General features: G+C 33.2%; 1 pseudogene; it reads right to left on the minus strand.

Annotated features, from left to right (window-relative positions):
• Positions 1-9,494: 9,494 nt before the first annotated feature.
• The window catches only part of LOC144256940 (uncharacterized), a 52,432-nt pseudogene continuing 35,867 nt past the window's right edge, over positions 9,495-26,059 (minus strand).

The following is a 26,059-nucleotide window of genomic DNA, read 5'->3' on the forward strand; positions in this document are numbered from 1 at the left end:
ATTGTATAATGTCCAGCCCTGCAGACTTCTTATTTTTCAAATAATCTAGACCTTGAAAGTCAGAGGGAAAGGGCCTGTGACAGAGCCACACAGGCATCCAAAAACCCAGAGATGGTTAAAGAGATTTGCCTGAGACAGAGATGAATTGTCTCCCAGATTTTGAAGCCTAACCTCTATTCTTAGGGTTTTTTTCTGATTCAATAATTATCATCTCAATCATTTTTTTATTTTATACTTTTTACCTGAATAGAAAAAATTCCATGCTTAGACCCCTGTACTTCTGAGTGTAGGTGAATAATTTCAATTCAGGCTGTAAGACCCCAAAATAACAAAATGTTAAATACATTCTTTCTCAGAGCTTTCTAAGTGCAAGAATACCTGGCCATAAAAGGGGACATAAGTATTTAATGTTGAATCTAATTTTATATCAATTATCAGTGACAATAATGCCAATGACACATTCACAAATGCAAATAATAGAGTGAGAATTACTTTACATTTTTGGATTTCATAACCTTCATACTCTGGCTAAATAAGGCTTTTTGTTTGTTTGTTTTGTTCCAGAGATAGACCTTAGGGATGCATTACTGAGGAACATCTCCAGTTGTTTTCAATTTTTTTTTTTTTTTTGCCAGAATCTCACTAAATCTTTGAGCCTTTCCCTAAGCTTGTGATTAACTTTCTTTAGTATCCTGACACCAGCATTACAGGTATGCAACAAGACACCCAGCTCATGTTTAGAAATTTTGAAGCAATTAGATTTTAGAAATAGTAAACAATCTTCTACAGCATCATAGTTGGAAGAAATAAAATGATAAATATATGTGTAATTGAACTTTTAGTGTTTGGAAGGAAAACAAACAAAATAAATAATTATAAGTGTATAAATTTCTATAAATTCTTAAAACTTTTAAGTTATCACAAATAATTGGTACTTTATAATAATTTAAGTTAAAATATTATTAGACATTACAGTATATAATAAAATTATGATTATAATTTCTAAGTAAATTTTTATATTTTTAACCCAATATATCCATAATATATCCATAATCCCAGATGATGGGATTTACAAAGACAAAAAAAGGAAGAATTCAAGACACTGTATTATCAAAGCACAATACCAGTACATTTGCATATTCTCTCTCTTCTACTTGGTGCAATATAATAGCCATTTTCAAATTCACATATTGGCAAAGAGACACTACCTCTTGTTAAGGACAGCTATAAAAGGGTATTGCCAATTGCTCGGATACAGGGAAGGATATGGAACTGGAGATATTTTTTGCATTTTATGCTTTTTTTCTTTTCTTTCAGAGAACATTTTTTTATGTTTATTCTAAACTAATAAAACATTACAATGACACAGGTACTAAAAGGCTATTCAGGGTTTAAACTCAGAATCACAACTGACTGCCTCAAGAATTCAGATTTTCCCCAGTTCACAATAATCATGAAACTTTTCTAGGGCTCTTGATATAGTTCAGTTGAATTCAAAAGGCCCTGGGTTGAATTCCCAGCACCAAAAAAAAATCATAAAATATTTTCTAGTAATTAAGAAATTGAAGAATTACACCTCTGCTATAGAAGCATAATTTTTTTAGGCTTCATATCCTTTAATATTTTTTTTCCTATTCAAACACTTTTAAGAATATTCAAGTTTGTGTGTGTGTGTGTGTGTGTGTGTGTTTGTGTGTTTAATAGGGAATAATTTGTGTAAATCAATTTGGACTATGTTTTGAAAATAAACCTAATTATTCATTTTTATTTTCCATCATGAGATAATAGTGAAAATGTGCATAACACACAGTGTATCTTCAACTTAGTTTACCTTTTTTTCTTGGTGTTCATAGTCTACTCATGATTTTTAATCTAGACTAACCCTAGACATTATTTTTATGAAAGAGTTTCTTAATATGAAAGCAAGAGAACAAGATAGGTCTACTGAAAAACATATTTCCTCCACAAAGAGTTTGACTAAACACCTGAGGATATAAAAAAATATATATATTCTTTTATTTTTTTTTCAACTTGGCAAATCTATTCTCTATATACCCCACATGAAAGGCTGAAGTAGACAACTCCACACAACACACAAGGAAAACACACAGAGCTAATGTGTTTTCAACTATGAACCAATAATTCGTAGTTCTGGCTAAAGTATACAGTCACCTGAAGGGCTCCTTAATTTCCAAAAATAAAAATAAATAAATATTGCATTAAAACAATGTAATCCATATCCTTGGAGAGAAATCCAGGCATTCGTGTCTTTGAAAGATACGAAATAAATTACTATGTGTAGTAAAACTAAAAACTACTACTTCAAATTAACATCTTTTGATGAATGAGTTTCAAAGACATATAAGATATGTGCTCATGAGTTTGGCCACACAATTTCTCAGTACTTTTTGTTTGTGTGTTTTCTTTTAGCTATGAAATATACTTGTGATAACCAACTAACAATTTGAAAATCTTACTTTTGAATCAAAGTTCTGGAGATTATTGTTGATAAGTGCTTAGTGTTATACCATTATGTTTGGAGTGAGTGAGCACATTATGGCAGAAGCCCATGGCATACAGAAGCACCAGGTGTCAACAATTCCTTTGAAGTATATACTCTACAATGAACTAAACAATTCTAAATATGATTTATTTTTGTAAAGTTTCCACTAAATAAAACACCCTTGGGAATAAACCTTAAATACGGGGACTATTATGGGGAAGTTATCTAAGCCAGAGCACCTGTATTGTGTTATTAATATCCTCTACATACAATGATCATTGATAGTCATTTTGCCAATTCAACTCAGATAAAATAATCCTGGGAATACATCAGACACAGGACATAGGTATAAGTGCCTTGATTATGAACCACATCATTTTAATTGGAGAGAATTATTTTTTAAAAAGTGTGTTAAGCCATGTGTTATGCTGCATGCCAATAATCCTAGCAATGAGGGTGCCTGATGATTTTGGAATGAAAGTTCAATGACAGAATTTGTAACATAGTATGGTGTCATTTCAAAGAAAAAAAAATATTATCAAAGTGAATATTTTACCAGTGGGGGGAAATATATATATATATATATATATATGTATATATGTATATATCTCCACTGGTGTATATGGATGGGCGGGGAGTAGGTGTGTGCATGTATATATATTTGGTGATACTTACTTACATCCTCTGAACTGAGGGAAAAAATGAATAAAATAATAATGTTTACCAAATTGTTGCTGAATTATATAAATAAATAAAGATATGCCATGGATAGAATGATAAAATATTAAAATAGAAAGGGAACAAACTTGATATTGGTAATAAATCATAAATTGTTGCTTGTATGCTGAGAAACCTAATTATTTCACAAACATAACTTAAAATTTTCATTAAAGTATGATGCACATATAAAAGCACATGAAACATTTATGTAAAGATTCAAAAGTTATTCAAAAGTAAACACATTTTGAATCAGCCCTGCTCAGCAAAATCTAAATAAGTTTTTTGACCTACTATCCCAAAGAGCAAAAAGGTTCTTGGTAACTAGAATGGGAATGTTTTATTACATAAAAATAAAATGTATCTAAATAAAGTAAATATTTTACCAGTTACCCAGATTTAATACCTGCTTATCATGTGCCATTTTTATTTTTTTTTGCTCCTACCCATTTCACAACATAGGTCAGCCATCCTCCCTTTGTATTTATTTTTCGGGAGGTCATATGTACATGTCTTGAATGTCATAGAAATACATTATATAGCTTTAACAAAGAGAATGATAAAAACCTTCACTGCTTTTAAGCACAGAATATTTACATAATCATCCCCCAAAAACATTTTCTTTTACATGTAACTTTTTTTCCCCAGAAGGATGTTACTGTAATGGATTATAAAAACTATAATTCTATTTTGCCTGGCATAATGCCATATAATTTAAATACAGCTGCTGTAATAGTCAGTAAGCATGTGTAAATCAGTAAAGTGTTCATTTCAACATTGAAATTGTTCATTTCAACATTCAGGAACATTTGAGTTATTTCTTATTTGGGACCATTAGGACAAGTGGGGCTCTCAATAATTTTAAAAAAATAATTATTAAACTAAGCTTATTCTTTTCTATTATTTCAATGACACTGTATATTATTTTTATTGATAATTTCCATTTTAACATTTCAATTTAATTAGAGTCAATGTTATATAAGTTTACTAAAATCAAAATAAAAATCATACCATAGCCCAATGATGAAAGGCATACATTAAGTGAGGGCAATGTAGGGAATATAAAGAAATAGTAGCTCGTGCCTCACCCTCCATCCATGAATACATTAAATGGAAATATTATGTTTCAAGTTCCTCTTAGGCAAAGTAAAAAAATTAGTTGAGAGATTTATATAAACTGTACAACTGGGAAAATATCTAACACTTGATGATTTTTAAAAGCTAGGGTAGACTTGGGTGTCAGTCCAGCCTTAGGCAATGTGCTATGTAATTGGAACAGAATTACCAACAGCTACTGAAGCCCTGAAAAGAGGAAGATTATATATATATATATATATATATATCTCCTATCGCTAAATAATTTTCTATGCTTTAGATCTTAATTTTGCTTGTGCTGAGGAAGAACCTTCACATTAATAGTACTAAGAATACAAAAAGAAATGATAGTTATCTATGTTCATGCAAGAGCATCCATAGGCTTAGAACCCTGGGATCCGGACAGAGAAGTTAAATCACAAATAACTTGTTTTATGCATTTATGGGTGTTCAGCACACAAAAAGCTCCAGTCTCTAGCTTGCTCCTCTAAAAATCCCATGACAGCCAATTTTTCGCAGCACGAACATTTTTCTTCACTGACTAATGTAATCTCCTAACATCTTCCATTCAATGGAAAAAACTAGTCACCTCACATATAAGAAAACACTCTGAAAAAGAAAGGTAGGAGTGTTAGGCAGAGGACCCCAAATAAAAAGACCTTCAAAATGCTCAAATTCTGGGAATGACTTACTGATCATATGCAAATCTCCTCGAGATCACAAACTATTGGTTTACCATTGATTTGCAAGCACTTAAAGGGACTTCTAAAATCCCAAGCAGGATCTTTTTTTTTGTTAAATATCAGTCTAAATTTAACAGGTATAGTTTCTCAGAAAAGTAGCTAAAAGAAAATTTCAAATTCCACTGCTAAAAAATGTCTCCACTAAATTAATATTATAGTATATTGTGAAAGTGTTACTTTCTTCCACATTCATGTAATTGTTTAACTTTTATATAGTAGCCTTCTAATGGCTGTGCTTCAGCTGTAGAAGCTCTTACACTTGGCTGGTGCACTAAAAAATTGTTGCACTTAAAAATAAAAATGTGATTTACATACATATGAGTTTATCTATGGTGGTTTCTAATTTTATAACATATATTAGTGTCAGGTAAAGATAGCTGGTACTTTTGCTCTTATATATCACAAAGTCCTTGGCAAATTTTATATACATTAAACCTTTTAAGAGAATTTTAAATTTTGTTCTGATTCTTTCTTAAAGTATTGTAAAATTTCGATGGGGTATTATAGAAAATGGTCTTCATTGACAGTTTCATCATCTATAAATAGGGTGTACAATTGAGTCTTTTGTGTGCTTTTTGTACTTTCATTTTTCTCAAACTCTGCACAATTTCCTTTCATAATATGCTTACATATAAAATGCAACCCTCATGTGAAATCTACACAAAAATTTATCTGTTTTTTTATATTTTTTTTGTTAAACTAGATGTAATACAATAAAAAGTATATGGTTTCTATAGTCATTATTTCCCACAATATCATATCCATTTCTTCCTCAATGTACATTCATTTTAACCATGCACTGGGTTTCAAATCTGAAGGAATATAGCTGTATTCTCTTATGTACAAGTTTTATAATTTTAGTTTCTGTTTGTGGTAGGAGTGTATCATGTATGTTTAATAATGAAAAAAAGCTTCTAAAATGGATACTAAGAGTTTAAACTCTATGTTCTTTTTTTGAGAATGCATTTATTCTGTGTTAGTCAATGATATTTGTGTACATTATGTGATTTTATTTTTTATTATTTTTTTGTGATTTTTGGGCCTAAGTCCATGGTGTTCTATTAATGAGCTATATTCTCAGCTATTTCTAAAATTTTGTTTTCAGATGGGGTTTTGCTCAACTTTAGAATTGTGGTGCTCTTGCCATTGCTTTTAAAGTACAGGCTATCTCAGGTGTGCAAAAATTATACATTATATGTCCCTCTTATTAATGTTAACTTATGAATTCTTTGTTTTCTTTTCTGTTTAATAATATTTGTTATTAGTTCTTATATTCAATATTTAGTGTGTGAAAATAAGCTGTTATGTGGTATGAGTGAAGGGTACAATAGCATTATATTATCACACAGATGTCTCAATATGCTAACATTTTTCTTTTAAATGAAGACAATTTTTTTTTCTTCCATACACTATAACATCTATGAGGTACCACTGCCTAAATAGCAAGAAGGGGTTTTGTCTGGAGTTCTCCACTTATTTATTTCATTATGAGGTCTACACTTAAACATTGAGTCACATCCCCAGCACTTTTTTGTACTTTATTTAGAAAAGTAATCTTCCTGAGTTGCTAAGTGCCACATTAAGTCTGAGACTGGCTTTGAAATCATGATCCTCCTCCCCATACAGGACAGGCTGACAATTTCCCCACCGCCTGAAGCCCTGGTGTTGGCAGAGATATGGTCACAGGCCCTAATAATACCAATCTGGAGAGGAAAAGTGGAGACAATATTTTCTTCTTCTGAAAAGTATACTCTGGTTGTATGAACATCCAGAATATATGGCCTGCCTTTTTTGATGCTTTAAAGTGCTGATTCAGAATGTAACTGAGAAGGTGGAAAGGTAGCTCAAATTTGAATCTTGGGTCCAAGCCTAGCTCTACTCCAGACTGTTGTGGGTGTGATCTGCTAATGTACCTCTTCTGCAACCCATGTTTGGAACAGTGGCTGAAGGAGTGTATGCAACAGTAAAGATGCCTGCACAATTCCCACATTCCAGGTGCAGTGCCCACCCTTTCCTATCACCTCTGGAATCCCTTTGTGTTCCCCAGCACTAATATGGGGAAGGTCTAACAGAAACCAGGGCATTCAGTGCCTCCCCATGACCAAGACCAAGTCGTACGGGTTACAGATGTAGTTGTTCTGGGCCTTTTGAGGAGATTGCCATTCTTGTAACAGTGTCTTGGGTTTGTTTTAATAATATAAAGGAGATGCACATAAACACAGGCACTGTCACAGAGAGCTAAAGCTTTCTTTTTTAAATATTTTTAAGAGAAAAAAAAATATATATATATATATATATAGTTTTGGGTGGACAAAACATCTTTATTTTATTTTTATGTGGGGCTGAGGTTCGAACCCCGTGCATGCCAGGCAAGTGCATTACCACTTGAGCCACATCCCCAGCCAGAGTTACATTATTCTATAAGCAGTAGTGAAGAGCCATTTGGGAAGACTGAGGGTTGGTCAGGAGATGAGGGTGTGGGAGGTGATGGAGAACTTGGAAAAGAGACTTCCTTCTATTTGTACAGGAAGAAAAGATGAGACAGCATAAGTGGATTTATGTTTAGTATGTTATTATAATTTCAGTGAGCTTTAGGGGGCATGAGCCATCTCTGGTATTCTGGTACCTGGATATGCTATGATTAGATCAGACAAAAACTGACCTTGGGTGTGGGAGCACAATAAGAAGGATATTGGTGGTATGGAAATTATATTAGTTAATTGACACATGAACAACTTTGAAGCTGGCTGACTATCTCTAAAAATTAGCTCGCTCCAGAAGGTCATGACTGGGTGAAGTGGTTCATGCCTGGGTGAGGTGGTCCATGCCTATAAATCAAGTGATTCAGGGGACTGAAGCTAGTGGATTGTAAGTTAAAGGCCACCCTGAGCAATTTAGTGAGACACTGGCTCACAGTAAAATTTAAAAAACACATCTAGGGATCTTCTTCAGGTATAATTGAACAGCTACAGAATGCTCCTGAGTTAAATCCCCAGTACCTTCCTCTCTCCCCAACATACATACCCCCACCAACAAACACACACACACAGTGAAGAATTTATCCCCTTCATGGTCAGAATAGCCCTATTTTCAAAGAAAGAGAGTCTCAACTCTAAAATGCCTTGGTAACACAAGTACTTTATATTTCCAGAAAAAAAAAAAGAAAAGAAAATGACTCTGTAGGTGCTTCTAGAGGCTTGTTCTCTGCTCCATCAGGCAAGGGCTTGTGTTTGTGATCCTTTTTTAAAATTTTTTGCTTCATGGACCCTATGCAGCCTTTTGCCTGACTGCAGAGAAGGAGGACTCCTTGTTTTAGTGAGGCATAAAGCTTGGCCAGCAGAGGAGAGAATTCTGATGCCTGTCAACAGTCTCTCCTCTGTCCTTTGATTCTCAATTTGTCACCACGTGATACCTGCCTGGAACAAGCTCAGGATCTTTGGGAAAAAGATAGACTATTCAGGTACAGAAAAGAGGGTAGTGGCCTGCCTGGCTTTGAATCTTACTGGAGCTTTTTTTCTCTCTGATGGCACCTTGGAAGAGGAAAGTGAAACACTGCACAGAAAATTCTGGAATGTGCGGGATCAGAAGTAAAATGTTTTTCTTATAGATGGCAAGATAATTTCCCAGGTTACCAGCTCCAGCATGGGGCTGCAGATTCTGATGGCCTGAATATTAATTTGTGTGTGTGTGTGTGTGTGTGCGTGTGTGTGCGCACATGCTCACATGAATGCAGGTGAAGTCCTCAGTGACTCCCTATTTATTCTTGGAATAGAAGATGTGAAAAGACTACTTCTTCAATGGGGTTATGGCTAAGGAAGGATCTTGCATTGTTGTTCAAGTAGAGTCATCTGGCTTGATATTGACAACTGACCTGCGACTGGTAAGGTTTGGGAAGGATGGTAGAACTCTTTGACAGAGAGTTAGTAGCATCATAATCAGGCCCAAATTAAAAATTCTCCTGCCTGCAGGCTTTAGTTTTCTTCTAATAATATGCTATGTGTCTTCTTCTGCTCCTTCTTTTGTTTCGTTCTTGACTTCCTCACTACTGGAAGACAATCATTTTGCTTAAAGCACTGGGGAGAAAATAATGAATTAGAAAAATATCAGGTTTTTTTTTTTTTTCAGCATATATGGTCTATCCCACGGTTCCTGAGCCTGAGTATGGTTAAACTTAGAGACCAAAGACTTGTTTTTCCTAAGGGGCTTACCCATCATGATGATGTTTAGTAATCCTATTCCCAACCTTGAACATAAAAAATGCCTTTAGAAGGCCCAATGTCCACTGTGTGTAACCACTGCCATGGCTGAGACTACTGAGCAGTGAGGCATGAAGCTAAGTCCACACCTACAGTGGTGTTTGCATGGATGTCTCTGTGCTTTTTGTGGTCAGTTTTATTTAGCATTATGATCTTCCTAAGTTCTTAAGCTTTGCCACATTATTTATATTTGTATGGTTTCTCCCCAGTATGAATCCTCTGGTGTTGAGTAAGGCATAATCTTTTATTAAAAGTTTTGCTACCTTTTTTACATTTGTATAGGTTTTCTCCAGTATGAATTCTCTGGTGTTGAATAAGGCATGATTTTTGAGTCTGAATTACTGGAACTTTCAGGGGTTTTGTGCACATCTGTTTTGAGAGTAATTGATCAGAGGTTATGAAATGAATACCCCATCAACAGAGGCACCATCTTAATATTTGGGGATTATCATGGAGGTATTTCTATGACAGTAAAAGTCAGTGGAGGTATCTGTGCTTTATAGCACTATGGTGTTCACTAAGTAATTATAGCTATTATTATTTTTTTTGTTGTTAAAAAGCTTTTTAAATGAATCAATTGTTCAGAATTATGCGCAGCAAAACTGAGTCTGACAACCATAAAACCTGAGTCTCTTTGTCTTTCTTTTTATTTTGTACTTGGGAGCAAACCAAACTGCTCTCTACCAGTGAGGCACATCCACAAATCTTTATATTTAGACTTAGGATCTTTCTAAGATGCTTAGATTATTGTGAAAAGCTGAGGCTGGTTTTGGAACTGTGATCTTCCTCAGCCTCTCTTGTTGCTTGGGAAAAAGTATGTAATACTATGCCCAGCTGAAGGCTGAGTATTCCAGAATCTTGGGAGAACCTGAAGAATTGCAGTGGAAGAGATTTTCTCATATTTAATTAATTGTTAAAACATCATTCCCTGGGAAGAAGCACCTTGAAGAGGCAAAGATGGGTCCATGAAAAGATATAACTTTTTGAGCTTTCACAGTGTGGCTTGGGAAAGACCTGCCTTTTCCTGGGAGACACAACTGTATTCTTATAAGTGTTACTGGCAGGATGGACTCATCAGTTCAAATGATTTTCATTGACACCATTTTTTAAACATTCTTTTTTTTTTCCAAATGTAACAAAACTATTGATTTAACAAGTGTGCAGGGATATATATATATATATATATATATATATATATATATATATATATTTATTTATTTGTATGTAAGCAAAGCCACACATTGGTACAAAGACACACAGTGCTTCCCCTGGTCTTTGTAGTAAATGCTATAGTATGTTTAGTTGTGGGAAAAAGTAGTATGCTTATTTCTCATTTGTGGAGACTCTCTGGAGGCTCAGGGGCTCAAAGTCATGGAAGGAGGCTAAGGGCCCTATGGGTCAAGACAGGCCTCCTGCTGCCTATTCAGTGTGAGTATTCACACCCACTACATGTGTGGATTTAGCCACAACATGTGTTGCATTTTGCTGTTCAATATCCTTGTTTCTCAGCCACCTGGTTTCAAACTTGTGAATTCTGCATTTGATGTAGAAAGCTAAGATGTATCATGCAGGACATTTTAAAAGCAAGAATCTAATACCTGAAGTGTGATTAAACCATTTTTTGAAAGGTTTTTATGGATATGAAATCCTGAGTAAAATTTTTTAACTAACTACGGAGCAAAAGACATTGATTTCTGGGTGCAGTGATGCATGCCTGTCATCCAAGCAGTGCAGGAGTCTGAAGCAGGAGAATCACAAGTTCAAATCCAGCCTTAGTAGTAAAAGTGAGGCCCTAAGCAACTCAGTAAAATTGTGTCTCTAAATACAAAATAGTGCTGGGATGTGCCTTAGTGGTTGAGTGCCCTGAATTCAATCCTCAGTATACTCCAAAATAAAATAAAATAATTAAGACATTGACAAAGAACATACTGTCCATCTGAGGTTATTGGGAAAACATTGATGTGATCATAGACTTCAGGCATAAGATAGTATTATTAATGTGTTGGTTTGGTACAAAAGAGGCCTTTAAATCCAGAGATAGCTTTGGAAAAAAAAAAAAAGAAGATGATTTGAAATCAATCAATACAGAGAAACTGAGGAAAGGACAAGTGAACCTGGAGAGGTCCACAGAAGTAAAGAGGGCCAAGGATCCAACCATGTTTCCTGCCCACTTCCATGGGCCCTTGACTCGCAGCCAGTTGTCAAGTGTTGGGATTTCATGGAGTCAGCACTGCAGAGCTATCTCTGAGCAATTTTAATTTTTTTTTCCAGTATGAAGTTTTTGGTGACCAATGAGGTGTGATCTTACAATAAATGACTTTTAAAGTCCATAGAACTGTGAGAATAGTCTCAAGTGTGAATGATCTGTTTCAAGTAAAATCACTTGAAGCATACTTAAAACCTTGCCACATTCTTAATATTTACATGGCTCTTATCCAGGATGAATATTTGGTGAACAACAATGATTTTCCTAATAGAAGAGCTTTGCCACATTCTTTGTATTTGTATGGTTTCTCCCCAGGGTGAATTCTCTGGTGTTGAGAAATGTGTGATCTTTGATAAAGAGCATTGCCATATTCTTTACACTTGTATGGCTTTTCCCCAGTATTAATTCTCTGGTGTCAGATAAGATATGATCTTTGATTAAATGCTTTGCCACGTTCTTTGCATTTGTATGGCTTTTTTCCCATATGACATTTCTCATGTTGACTAAGGCGTGACCTTCAATTAGAAGCTTTTCCACATTATTGATATTTATATGGTTTTGCCCCAGTATGAATTCTCTATTGTTGAGGAAGGCATAACATTTTATTAAAAGCTTTGCCACTTTCTTTACATTTGTATGGCTTTTCTCCAGTATGAATTCTCTGGTGTTGACTAAGGCATGATTTTTTATTGATAGCTTTGCCACATTCTTTACATTTGTATGGCATTTCTCTTGTATGAAGTCTCTGATGTTAAGAAAGTTGTGATTTTCTGCTGCACCCCTCCCCTGACTCAGGCAGTGGCAAGGCCCTACTGAAGTGGATGGCGCAAGGCATCCATCCTCTGGAGGAGCACACTATGTTTCTGGGAATGGGCTGGGTTTTTTTGTATTCCTTTAACAAGTATAGTTGCAACTTCTCATATGACCCTTAAGTATGAAGGAAAATGCATGACTTTTCCAATTAATGCAACTACTTCTAAAGAATAAATCTCTTTTCTATGAATGCAATGATTCACTTGTAGAACATAAATTGTTAATGTTTAATGAGAAACCTCCTGTAGGAAAAACAGTCAAGGAAGTTTTTGAGAAATTAAAATAAAATCTAGAGAAGAAAATTTAACATTAAGAAGACAGATTGGTGCTTGGTACTGGGCAACTTCTTCTTGTTCCTGTGCACAATACTTTGTGCTCTTACTCTTGTTTGATTAAAATTAGTAGCCTCTCTTTTCAAGTTAACCACTTGCCATAACCGTGGCACTGGTTCTAGTCAGTAAGTGAAGAAATAATAGTCAAGGTATAGGCCAATAATCTGGGACATTTCTATTATTAAAAGCTAACCAATCAGAAACAGCTCAAAGCAAAATGCAAACTAAAAGTAAAAATGCTTGCTAATGTATAAGCCAAGATACATTCTTCTTATCTAATTGTAGCTATATAATATTTTGTTTCTTTGAATAATAATTCCTGTTTTGTAACCACAAAATACTGTGAGCCTGCCAAAATGAAAAGTATATATGATTAACTTCACAAGTAAAGATTGGGATTCAGGACCTTCACTTTTGTCTGTGTTATTTCTCCACCCTCTTTCACCGAATCTTCACCATCTGTTCTTCTCCTGAGACCCCTGCCAGAGCTGGACCACAACAATTTTCGATTAAAAGCTTTGCCACATTCTGTACATTTGTATGGATTTTCTCCTGTATGAATTCCCTAGTGTTCAATAAGGTGTGATCTTTGATTAAAAGCTTGGCTACACTCTTTACATTTGTATGGCTTCTCCTGTATGAAGTCTCTGCTGTTGAGTAAGAAGTGATTTTTGATTAAAAACTTTGCCACATTCTTTACACTTGTATTGCTTTATTCCAGCATGTATACTCCAGTGTTGAGTAACGTGTGATTTTCAATTAAAAGCTTTGCCACATTCTTTACATTTTTATGGCTTTTCTCCTGTATGAATACTCTGGTGTTGAGTAAGGGGTGATTTTTGATTAAAAGCTTTGCCACCTTTTTTACATTTGTATGGCTTTTCTCCAGTATAGGTTTTCTGGTATTCAGTAAGGTATGATTTTTTATTAAAAGCTTTGACAGTTTCTTTACATTTCCAGATTTTCTATCCAGTATGGTTAATATAGTGTTTAAAGAGGTTTGAACAACACTTGAAGATATTTTCACATTTATTAAATTTATAAGGTATATCTCCATTGGAAAGCCTATGGTTTTTTAGTAACACATGGAATTTGAGTACACTATTTTTCACATTTTTTACTGCTCTGATAAACAATTGAGGAATCTTCAAATGCTTTTACATATTTTTTTTAACTTGTACGGCTTCCCACTCATATTAATTCTCTGGAGTTCAGAAATTCATGTAGTTTTATTAAAAGTGCTTTCACATACCTTATATCTGTAGTTTGTCTCTTGATTATGAAAGCTTGGATAAATACATTTTGGGCATGAATTAAATTTTTTTTCACTTTTATCATTGTAAAGCTCTTTTAAATGATCACATGGGTGTTTTCTAGGATTTAAAAAAAAGTAAATTTTAATGACTTTCACAGAATTTACATTCTTTTACACCAAATCTAATATACTGCTAATTACCTAGCGTAGAGATTGTCTGCAGGTCCTAAAGGACTTATCATAAATATAGAGATCCTTCTGACTATCTACATCTACCTTTAAATTAAGCAATAGTAGGTAAGTACAAATACCCCACATTCATTATAATTCCATGCATTGCCACAAGGAGAAACTGTTCATTGCATTATTTTTTGTAAACTAACATCAGACTATTAAAACTAAGAAATTCCTTCCTCCTCCTCCTCCTCCTCCTCCTCCTCCTCCTCCTCCTCCTCCTTCTATTTTTTCTAAGAAATATTTGTGGATATTTACAGAATGGTGCATTTCAAATTATTCCAGTCACTCTCTGAAGCATGAAATAGACTACATAGAAAATTTTTCACTTTTTAGAGCAATGGTATAATTACAAAATGCTGTGTAAATATTTTGAAAAGCACATATGGGCCCTCAAATGTGATTGCCATATGTGTTGTTGTCTCTATCCAGCTTAGCCAATGCCCCATATCCCTACAGTTCCACCTTGCCTCCAACACACTATTTTCTAGTTTTAACTTTAGGGGAATCCTGCAAGCATTGGGCCATAAGCATGGTGCTGATGTGCCAGAGCATTCTTCATTAAGCCAAAGAGTAAACTGCATCTTCACTGAGCTGCTCAACTTTCCAGCAAAAATATCTATCACTGAAGGTGTTTTTAAAATTCTTTCTATGTAACAAGCTCACTGAAATCAGTTAGAGTATACTTTTGATTTGTTGAAAATATATTTCTGGAGATGCACAGGTGAGTAGTGCTAGAGCCTCAGAAAAAACTAATGGCAACAGGATTTAGTTCACTGGAGACATGTATTGGATCCAGGATGTCTCTGGGTCTCACACTTGGAAAGATTTTCCCATTCAACCCAAAACCACAGAATGCATAGATCTTTTGGGATATTCACTTGGGATTCTGGTCAAAATCCCTATTGCTATGAAAGATGAAGCAGTGAATGTCAGATGGAGCTGCAGAAATATATCTATAAATTGTGCATGAAATTTAAAAAAAAAAAGCATGGAAGCCATTAGGGAAAAAACTCTGGTATCTGGGAACTCATAGTTGAAATCCAGCTGGTTGGACACTATCCAGTACATGTTATATACTACCTAGTTTTGACTAAACTCAGCATGGCACTGGAGATGGTATCATCCATTGGAGCCACATAGCCACTTATCATCACAGAGATGGGTGAGACTTGCCAAAATGCCAACCAACCTGTCTAAAGAAAGACTCTTCCTGTTGAAAACTCATTCCTAACTTTGATGTATACTCCCTTAAATAAAGAACAGAAAAATTATCTAGTCATTGTTGTTTAGATCCTATGTGGTCTAGAGAATCTACAAAGTGCTTTACCTCTTTTAACATAAGTTATGGCCCTGTCTCATATTCCTTTCCTATTTATTTCAGATATTCCTTTTCTTTTCAGGTGGCTCATCACTTTCCAAGAAGGAAATGACTCAGGTGGGATGCTTGAGGTTCCATGACATGGAATGATTACTCTAACTTATAAGCCATAAATACATAGGTAACTACACAAAGACTGCTTCAAGTTAAATTAAAATTATAAATGAACATTTACAAGCACCCTTGACTCAAACCATCAAGTTTCAGGGAGGAGGGTGTACAAAAATGCTATTCTGAAACAGTAGACAGAATCATGGAATGACAAAGACATTATAGATCTTTGTTTCCTAAAGGAAATTTCATGGTAAGCCATGCCCCATTCAAAGGTGGTCTTACCTCACCAATGTGCTGTCTTAATTGTCTTAAAAGTTTTAGAATGTGAAGTTTAGTCCTTCATTGTTCTTTATTAGCCACACCTGGCACAAGTTGAAGATGTTGGTAATAATATAACCTGATGAATTTGTAATTTTCTATATAAAAAATTTTCATGATTTTTTTCTTTTCATTAAAACTTTTCTGAACTTCCCTCTCTTTTAATTTTTTTTTAATTAAGTATTAACTGTCTTGGTATCCATACCTGCTCGTTATCAAGTTTTGCAAAAAATTTTTTATTTCTTGCTCTCCTGAAAATTCTTGGTTAGAAGTAATACCTGAAAAAAAATTAAAACAGCAAGTTATTCCACGTATGACACTATAGTGAATACACTATGCAAATATATAAAACCTTACCAATGTAGGGGGGAAAGCCACTGAACAGTATGATTCAAGGCCATTAATACTCAAGAAATATGTAGAATTTAGTAGAATATGCTGACAAAAACAGTAAGAACTTTCAAAATTATCTTAAAAATTTGTAGCATCAAAGATGAGGACAGCATTCAAACTGACTGATATTATCACAATTACAGCCCTTCACTTCTACATATTTGAACTCCACCTGTGACTCAAATGTTGCAGGAAATAAATTTCTTATTAAGTTATTTTTAAAATCTTTTTGGGGAGTATTTCTTAGGATGAAACACAGTGGTATTCTATCACTAAACTGCATCCATAGACCTTTCTATGTTTATACTTTTTTTTTGAGACAGTTTATTACAACAATGCTACAATTTATTTCAAACTGGCATTCCATTTCCTTAGATTCCCAATTACATTTATATGTCATTGCACATGACCTGTTTTTGTTTACATTGTAACTTCCAAATATTTTCCAAAATGACTATAATGATCTAGTTTAACTGATTTTAAATAGAAAAATCCCAATGAAAATAATAGCTCACATAATAAAGGGTATAATCACCTCAAGTAAACACTTGACAGTTGGAAATTTGATGTTGTTAATTATCTAAGCAATGCCCAATAACCACTTGAAAAATGTTTATTAAACTAAATAAAAATGTGGATAATTGAAAAAATTTCAGAAAAAAGTAGAAATTATATACTAGAAATATTCTTTTAAAAATGTCTCAGGCTAGGGATACATTTTACATGGTAGGCTGCTTGCCTCACATGCAAAAGGCTGGGCTTAATCCCCAGCACCCCCCCCACACACACACACACACAGTCTCATTAATTAAAAATTTGAGGAAGAAAATATATTAAAGGCTAGAATTAATTAAAACACACAGGTAATGCTGGACACAGTGTTGCATGTCTTTAATCCCAGCATTTCAGGAGGCTGAGACAGGAGGATCAAGAGTTCAAAGACAAACTAAGCAATAGTGAGGCACTAAGCACCTCTGTGAGATCCTGTCTCTAAATGAAATACACAATACTGCTGATGATGTGACTCAATGGTTGAGTGTCTCTGAGTTAAATTCTAAATAAATAAATAAATAAATAAACAAACAAAAATAGTTAAGAAATTTATAATCAAACTTTTAAAACTCTTCAAGAAAAATTAATATAAAAAGATATAAAAAATAAATTTTATTTACAAAGATATTCTTTTATGATTAACAGTTGATTTATTTGCAGAAGACTTCCAGAAAGGAACTGGGATATATAGGTATGTATGTTGAAAGAAAAAGAAAATATGAACCTAGAATACCTTATCTACCAATACCATTTTTTTGAACTTTAAGAAAAATACATGACTTTCAAGATATGAAAATATTCAAAAATTGCTTTACTTCTTGACCTGCTGTAAGAGAAAAAAATCAGTGGAATATTTCCAATTAAAATAAATCGGTACAACAAAAATCATATAAAATTTGAGAGCTTTTGTGGAAAAGAAAAATATATACAAATATATATTTTATTATATTTTCATTGTTGTACAAAAACATTTCATTCTATAGAATGTGGACAACTAAAGTATACAAATTATCATAAATGTTTCTTAATTAGTATAAATTAGGAAAGCATGTGTGACATCAATAACAAATCATGGCAACACATGTAAAGACAATGATTGTTTAAGGAAACCAATATTAATTAAAATGTAGTGCAAACTAAGTACTTTATTTTTTCATTATTTTTTTCTTTAGTTATACATGACAGTAGAATGTATCTTCACATATCATACATTCATAAATTGTAACAACCTATTCTTTTGGTGGTAAAGTATGTGGAGTTACACTGGTTGTATATTCATTTAAGAATATAAGAATGTTGTTTCCAATTTATTTCTACTGTTTTTAAGCACTTAAATGATTCCAAAGTAATGACAAAATAAATATCAAAGATAAAAAATAGAAAAAAAATAAAATACGACCATAAAAATGTATGAACTACAAATTAAGGCATATTTTAATAGTAGAAAAAAATTAAAAGAAATCAACACAACTTGAAAACTACAGAAGTAAGTTTTCCTCACCAGTAAATTAAGTATCAATAAACTATTTTGAAAAAAAAAAAAACTAATCAAAACACAATATGACTAACAAGATAAAACCAAAAAATGTTAACTATGTTAGATGTAAATCTACAAAATATTCTCTTTGGATATAGGGTCACAAAAAGCCTAAAAACAAAAGGATAAAATGAATAATACATTTGAAATTGTTGATAATATTTATATAAATAAAAGACAAAGTATAATATTGTATAAAAATAAATATGACAAATCCCTAGAAAACAATCATAGTGAATTTATTTACAAATAATGTTTTTCATATACAGAAGGAAAACACAGACAAAATTCAACATCATAGATAGCAACAAATAATAATAGGAGAGATTGAACCCCAATTAATGCAAAGAATAAAAAATAGCATTGCATTATTACCCAAGGAATAAAAAAACCTTCAAAAAAAAATTAAAAGCCCTTTTGATTTAAAGAGCCAATATTCTCTATAGTCTATGGAATATTCTTCCAAAGAGATCAGGTTAAAAGCACAAAACAAACATTAACAGATATTACAATATTGAAGTTGCATTCTAACATAACATAATAATTTGGAAATCAAAAGCAAAAGTGATATTTAAAATTTATAAAAATGAGTTTATAGCCAAATTCAGCAATTAAGCAAGGCCCTAAGCAACTTGTCTAGACATTATAACAAAATGAAATATAAAAACAGCTGCCAGCCAGGTGTGATAACACACACTTGTAATTCAAGCAGCTTGGGAGTCTGAGACAACAGGATTGTGAGTTCAAATCCAGCCTCATCAAAAGCAAGGTGCTAAGGAACTGATGGAGACCATTTTTCTAAATAAAATACAAAATGGGGCTTGGGATATAAGGTCAATCCCCATTACCCTTCCCAAAAGCCTATAGCACCCAAAGTAATCTATGAAGTCCATGTAATATCAATAAAAAAAATCAATATTATTTTTGCATGTACAAAATAAACTATTTGAACAATTCTGTGGAATATCCTGGATGCATACATAACTTCACATATTAAAATTTTTTTAAAAATGCTTCCTTACATAAATATAATAAAAGTTACAATATTCAATAGATTTATGTTAACTTGAGGTTAAATAAGGAAGACATGAGTAATAAACATGAAAGCACAACAATTAGCCCTCAACTTGATGGTCAAATCAAAATATATTTACAGATCTATTCTCAATAAAACAACATTCAATAGAAAACAATGTGGCAGGCCAATCAAATTATATTTCACCTGACTACATGAGGGCAATTTTGAATGAACTATGAAAATTTTTAAAATTTTACAAGGATAAGAAATTATATAATATCCACAATGATCAACTTTTAAGATAGTATAATAAGTGAAATAGTAATTCACAAAAAAAAAATGCTAGGTAATTCTATGTATGAAAGATATCTACTGTAGCCAAATATAGAGACCAAAAATAATGGCATCAGGGATGAAAAGGTGAGACAATGAGTACTTGTTTGTAGGAAAAATGATCTTAGTTTATATGTGATACATACTTTCTAGAAACAAAATCTTACAAAACAATTTAAATAAACATTACTGACTAGTAAATTCAAAATATATAAGACAGTAAGTTCAGGAAAGTTACACAGTTACAGTTTTGATCACAATTTAAAATTTGACAAATACATAAAAGGCAAAACAGAATTGGAAACATCTTTATGGCACCTTTAAAATGGTAAAGTCTTACTCCTAGACAAAAGAACAGATTAACATTTAGAGAGATAATGAATACTCCATTAATTCTAGCCACTTGAAACAAAAGGCTGAGGCATGGAAATAGAATTTCAGCTTCAGCCACTTAGCCAGAATCTATTGTAAACTAAAAGTCAAAAGGGGTGATGATGTAGCTGAATATTATAAGAACCTCTGAGTTCAATATGCAGTGTGTGTATATATATATATATATATCTCAAAACTTAGATACATTTTATGGTTAAGCAAAAAAACTGAGTATAAACAATCAAGGTACTAAATAAAAATCATATATAAAAGCAGTAATATTTATACACGTATGTAAAATCATAGAAAACTTGATTGAAAATTGGCACATGGTTCATGTGCAGTTTAACTTCAACTAATGTTTTCCTAAAGTGACAAATCATGATAATTTCTATTCAATCATAACATATAGATATAAAAATAAAAACAATATCACTGATGTGAGAAAACCTAATGAACAACACTGAAGCTCTCTATAGAGTGAAACTCAAAAAAAAAAAACAACAAAAAACAAAACCCACAAGAATTCAACAAATGTAACATACAAAATTGTGGATAATTGTACTATAATAGAAATATCTCTTTTAACTTTTTTTGTAGTGATAGGTGGACAGAATGCATTCATTATATCTGTTTCTTTTTATGTAGTGCTAAGGATCAAACACAGTACCTCATAATATGTGAGGAAAGCCCTCTGCCAATAAACTACAGCCCCAGCTCTAAAAATTCTTCTTTAAACCACATTGATCAGCTATACTTACATAAGAACTAGAAGCAGGTATTGTGAAATACTGCTATTCATTACGTGGCAGACAAATTTCACAGAATATCCACTATAAGCATTCATATAAAGCTCTGATGAGAAAATTTTGAATGAATAAATATTTAAATTATTTTAAAGAAACTCTCCTATAATATTAATATATTACAATGGTTTACCTAGAAATATTTGGAAATGAGCAAATTTTCTAGGGATCCCCCAAATACCAGTAAATATCAGGCTGTAAACATCCTCATGGGCATTGTGGAATACTCTGTAGGGATTCTGATTGTGGAAATATACAGAAAAGAATTCCTCTGGTGAGCAAACTCCCAGGTGTAATAGGCACACTGTTTCCCACCCTTAGAATGCCCTGCAATTTCTCCAGGAACTAGTAAAATAATAAAATACATGGGCAATGTCAAGCTGCTATGGCAATTCCCTGCTTGAAAAGGCTCTGAACTAGAGTGTTATCAGCCTCAAATATGATCTCTGGCACACAGCTCCTGGGAATAAAGGAACTCTCTTTATCGATAACCACAATGTTTCACTGAATCTAAACCTGTCCACATAACAGTAAGTTTATACAATGGACTTTCTTAAGAGCTACACAAAACCCTAACATTGCACGTTGCAACTTAGTATATAACTGAGGAATAAGATTCATAATGTTGCTAAGTTACTAACCTGCCAATAATAAAATGAACAATATGTAGTAGTGATACTAATGACCTAAATTAACCTATTGATATGAACAAAGCTTGGCAGCTTTGCCTCCTTGCCATTATGCCAAATTTCCTGCCTCTTCTCTCTGTCTTTTTTTTTATGATGTTTTGTTAATTTGAATATAGCAAGATCACTGGAGAACAAGAAGGAGCTTAAATAATTGTTATTCATGGTAAACGTGGAGCATGGAATGCTCTTTAATTGTTGCAACAGAAACAAACCTAGGTCGAAAAAAAATAATTGTGTCAGATTTTAGCTTATCAATTTACATTTTAAAATGTGAATTCCTCTTTAACATTTGAACCCCTTATCTGTATTCTTTGCATCATTGATTTCCACCCATCTTGATTATATGTCTACTGTCAGTTTTCTCTTCAAATACCAAAGTTATTTTTTTGGGACAGAAAGGTGACCAAGGATAACTTACAGAGAGCAAGACGTTTTTGAGGAAAAAATGGAATATGTCACATTTTGTTATTTTCTTGGTAACTACAGAAGTCTTTTTAATGTTGTTCTCAGTAAAAACAATAAAGATAAAACACTCTATAAGATTCTACACAATTATTTTCCCAATTTTTTTTTCAGAGAAAAACTCTAAAATACTTTCAAACCATTTTTATTCTCTACATTGTGAGCACTACTTAGAAATGATAAGTCAAACATGAAGAAAAATCTTTAACATTTTCTTTTCTACATAAACAAATGCCCAATCTTTGTCCTAAAGAACAAGAAAATAAAACTTTTTCAAGCAAAATAGAAGCTGGCATAAGATATTCTATACAGTTAAAAATTTAAATATTGGTTTTTAATTAGAAGTTCTGAATGAAATTTAGGCTCACCAATAAAGAGTAGGTTTCTACAGATCTCTAACATCACATCTTCATATAAAGTCTGCTGAGAAGGGTCCAGGCATTTCCATTCCTCTTCCGAAAAATCAATGACCACATCCCTTAATGTCAATGGCTCCTGAAATAAAAATGAGAATATCACATAAATCACATATCACATAAATCATATGATTAATGACATAGTATTTAATTTCATACAAATTTTAATGAGAGTTAAAAGAGCTGGCTTTCACATAAGGTAGTGAGGTCAACCATTCAATAAGATACATTTTTGTGGTGCTGGGGATTGAACCCAAGGCCTTGTGCATGGAAGGCAAGCACTCTACCAACTGAGCTATATCCCCAGCATCAAGAATTCATTATAAGCAGTAAAATTGGTGGATCACTTTGGTATAAAGAAACCCAGGGAGCAGCACATGTGAAACAAGACACTGAAGCAATAAAGTGTGAAAATATCCAACATAATTCCAAAGGATAAATAATAGTTGCAATTAGTTATTGAATATCCAAAAGAAGCACAACCAAACAAAGCAATGATACTTGAGACATGCATAGCAAAATTATAAGTAATAACTATACTCATACAACAGTGGTCATCACAGTGTGTAGAAGACATAAGAGATCACTAAAGACAAACCCAAACTTTCAACAGTCCACATATTTATTTGAATGGTTATCTCCAAAGTTGTCTATCTTCTCATTATTTAAATATACATAAATCTATTCTGTATTTTAAAAATTACTTTTATGGGCTGGGGATGTGGCTCAAGCGATAGTGCGCTCGCCTGGCATGCGTGCGGCCAGGGTTCGATTCTCAGCACCACATACAAACAAAGATGTTGTGTCCGCCGATAACTAAAAAATAAAAATTACTTTTACTTCTGCAGACCACAACATCACAACTCACTTCTAAAACCAAAGAATAAAATTTTTAATTATCATACCATTAAAAAACACTTAGGTACTTGGGTCAAATTGAATTACATGGCACAAAGTTATAACAAAAAATAAAAATAAAAAACGAATTAAGTGAATAGATTGTTAATCTCTTAGTTCATAAGGAAACTGACACATCACATTTAACATTTCCAGATTTGTAAAACCACTCTCACTGTGAAACTGTATCCTTACTTGGCTCATTTCAAAGTAGAAAGTGTGAGAATACTAAGCAGTTAAGAAAAAATTCTGAAAGGTTTTGGCACCCTAAACACCTCTCTGACAGCATGGAAATACTCTTTTTTCCAGGGTCTCAATTATCACTAGTGAACCAATACATACATGAAGTTAGTTTAAAATTCTGATCTGTGATGTCTTTCTTTTGAAAGAGAATTATTTTTTTTAATTGGAGATTTAATCCAGGGGCACTCTACCTTTGAAATGCATTTCAAGAAGTTTTGATTTTTTTTAAATTGTGATAAATGGGCTTACAAAGTTGCTTAAGGTCTCTAAATTACTGATTCTGGACTCAAATTTACTTTTTTCCTCCCTCATTTTTCCACATCAATATGATTACAGGTTTGTGCCACCACTCCTGACTCTGCAACCACTTTTGATACTAAATGTGCAAACTTGCAGAACAACCAATATTTCAACAACTAGTAATTTAATAATTCTGATATCATCTAGTATAGATCCCACAAGTTTGGTGTTCACTACTATCAAATTTTACTAACTGGGGTGCCAGTTTCAAGCCCCAGAATAGAACAATATTTATATTTATGATTCATTTCCTATAAATTAGGGGTCTCTACATCTACTCATTCAAGTTACTTATTCTGATAAAAAAAAGAACACACTAATGTATACCAGCTTCTTAAAAATTATATAAATCTGGAAGTTGAGAATTGAAACCTTGCATAGAACATAAAAAAATGTCAGAGGAAAATGGGACATATATAGGCCATTTTAGGAAATAACTGGTTGAAGATATGACCTCCAATTTTTCTGTTCTGCTACAAAAGAGCCCCCTTTCCAATATGATTTAGAAGATCCTCACTATTTTAAATATGCTGTTTCAGATACTCATTCTGAATATTCTCATTGTTTTCCAGAAAAAAAATTTATATATATATATATATAATTGAACACTTTTACATTCAGGGATAAGAACAAAATATTTGCTTAAAAAAAAACAGGTTGGTATTCTCTAGGTAATTTCCTTTATGTGAAATCCTTAGAATATTGAACCATCTCATGTCAGCCCAAAATAACATACACACAAATTTCTTAAAACGCCTAAGTATTCATTGGCTTTAGGGTAAAGGATCCTTCATTAGGAATTTTGAAATTTTTTTTTTGGTTCAGGTGCATTCTACAACTAAGGTATATTCTAGGCTTTTTAATTTTTTTTTAAGACAGTCTCTCACTAAGTTGCTACACTAAGCTTCAACTTTGATCTTTCTTTCTCAACCTCCAGGTTGTTGGGATTACTGGCATGTCCTAATATGCCCAGGAAGATACGAATGTTCTAACCTCCTTTGGTCCATTTTCCTTTCACCTAATTTATTTGCTATTTCTTCTAAAAAGAAATCCTTGATAGCCTATAAAGGATATTTGTGTAATCTCTAGAGTATCTAGAGTATTCAGCTAGTCCAACAAGGTGCTCCATTCCCTGATGCAAGCTGCTCTGAAGGAAGAGAGGATTGCACACAGGTTGGTATTTTCTAGGTAATTCAACAAACATGGGACCTGTGGGCACCCTGGGTCAGCTTTGTGTAATTTTTACACCATGGCCACTCAAAAACATGGCAGATACTTAAGAGACATCAAACTCTAAAGTTTCTTAAGGGGACCTTAAACTTGCTATCTATGCTTATGAATGACAAATAAATAGAAGGTTCAAAGATATTTTTAATTTTAATACTAAGGATTAAACTCAGTAGTGTCAACATACTGAGCAATATCCCTCTCCCCTTGTTATTTTTTATTCTCAATATATTGATCCTCTTGCTTCAGCCTGCTAAAATGCTGAGATTATGAACATGCATTTTCTCACCTCACATTAGGTACAAATACTTTTTAAAGAGTTTTATTTTATATCCACATGTTCCTCTCATGTAAAAGTATAATCACACACATGCACATGCGCGTGTGCGTGCGCATACACACACACACATACACACACTCTCTCTCTCTTTTAAATTATATCCAAAAGTAAGAGGAAAAGATGAATTAAAACTATGTGCTATTTGAAATGTTCCATGGAACCATACTTCATAATATAGTGAATTAGCTGAGAAAAGATGACATTTAGGAAAATCATGCTTACCACACATTGGGAAAACATACTTAAAAATGGGTGCCACCTGGTAAGGAAAGAGAAACTGAAAACTCCTTGACCACAGCTCCTCCCAAATATAAATTATGTACATTAGTCAAAATTCTCATGTCCTTATCTTGTCTTTAACATTCACTCTGAAGCGGTGTAGGCAAGAAATTACGAGTTGGTTTCAGGCCAGGCAGAGGTCACCAATCTGGAATAGGACAAAAACTAGAATCCTGACTGTCAACCCCATTCTGAGGGCCAGAGGTGGGAATATATTGAGCTCTATCAAATTTAGAGTAGTGTTAAAAGATTACAAAGGTGACCTCTGGAAAGTCCACATTACCACAA

Source organism: Urocitellus parryii, chromosome 1 (genome assembly GCF_045843805.1).
Source record: "Urocitellus parryii isolate mUroPar1 chromosome 1, mUroPar1.hap1, whole genome shotgun sequence".
NCBI classification, from domain to species: Eukaryota; Metazoa; Chordata; class Mammalia; order Rodentia; family Sciuridae; genus Urocitellus; species Urocitellus parryii.